Raw genomic sequence first — 1,248 nt, 5'->3', positions numbered from 1 at the left:
AGGAAAGCAATTTTAAAGAACAACCTGGCATCATCTACTGACGTGATGAGGTCAATATCCTTCCAGGATACCAGGGCCAGGTCGATTAGATAGGACTGCTCGCAGAAGTGTTTCAGGGAGTGTTTGACGGTGATGAGGGGTGGTTGTTTAACCCCGGACGAAGGCAATGAGGCAGTGATCGCTGACATTCTGGTTGAAAACAGCAGAGGTGTATTTAGAGGGCAAGTTGGTCAGGATGATATCTATGAGGGTGCCCATGTTTACGGATTTTGGGTTGTCCCTGTTTAGGTTCCTTGATAAATTGTTTGAGATTGAGGGTGTCTAGCTTAGATTGTAGGACGGCCAGGGTTTTAAGCATGTCCCAGTTTAGGTCACCTAGCAGTACGAACTCTGACGATAGATGGGCGGCAATCAATTCACATATGGTGTCCAGCTGGGAGCTGAGGGGGGTCTATAACAAGCGGCAACAGTGAGGGACTTATTTTTGGAGAGATGGCTCTTTGAAAGTAGAAGCTCAAACTGTTTGGGCATAGACATTGATAGTACGACAGAACTCTGCAGGCTTTCTCTACGGTAGATTGCAATTCCGCCCCCTTTAGCAGTTCTGTCTTGACGGAAAATGTTGTAATTGGGGATGGAAATTTCAGAAACGTTCGGTGTCCTTCCTAAGCCAGGATTCAGACATGGCTAGGACATCAGGGTTGGCGGAGTGTGCTAAAGCAGTGAATAAAGCAAACTTAGGGAGGAGGCTTCTGATGTTAACATGCATGAAACCAAGGATTTTACGGTTACAGAAGTCAACAAATGAGAGCACCTGGGGACACACAGGGCCTGGGTTGAACCTCTACATCACCAGAGGAACAGAGGCGGAGTTGGATAAGGGTACGGCTAAAGGTTATAAGAACTGGTTGTCCAGTTCTTGGGGAACAGACATTAAAAGGAGCAGATTTTTGGACCCGGTAGAATAGATGTTATATAGCCAGTAAAACGTTAACATATTACTTTGCAGACATTTCTGTGGCTTTCATTACAATATATTTAGAGGAGCTTTTTGTACAAGTTGTTCTTTACTGTTTTGTTGTTTCCCTTTGGTGAGATTATCCCCCCGTAATCAATGTAACCTGTCTAAATGATTACCACCCCATAGGACTTACATCTGTAGCCATGAAATGCTTTGAAAGGCTGGTCATGGCTCACATCAACATCATTATCCCAGAAACCCTGGGCCCAATCCAATTAGCATACCAG

The sequence above is a fragment of the Salmo trutta genome, chromosome 2 (assembly GCF_901001165.1).
Source record: "Salmo trutta chromosome 2, fSalTru1.1, whole genome shotgun sequence".
Taxonomy (NCBI): domain Eukaryota; kingdom Metazoa; phylum Chordata; class Actinopteri; order Salmoniformes; family Salmonidae; genus Salmo; species Salmo trutta.
This window is presented reverse-complemented; position numbering follows the sequence as displayed.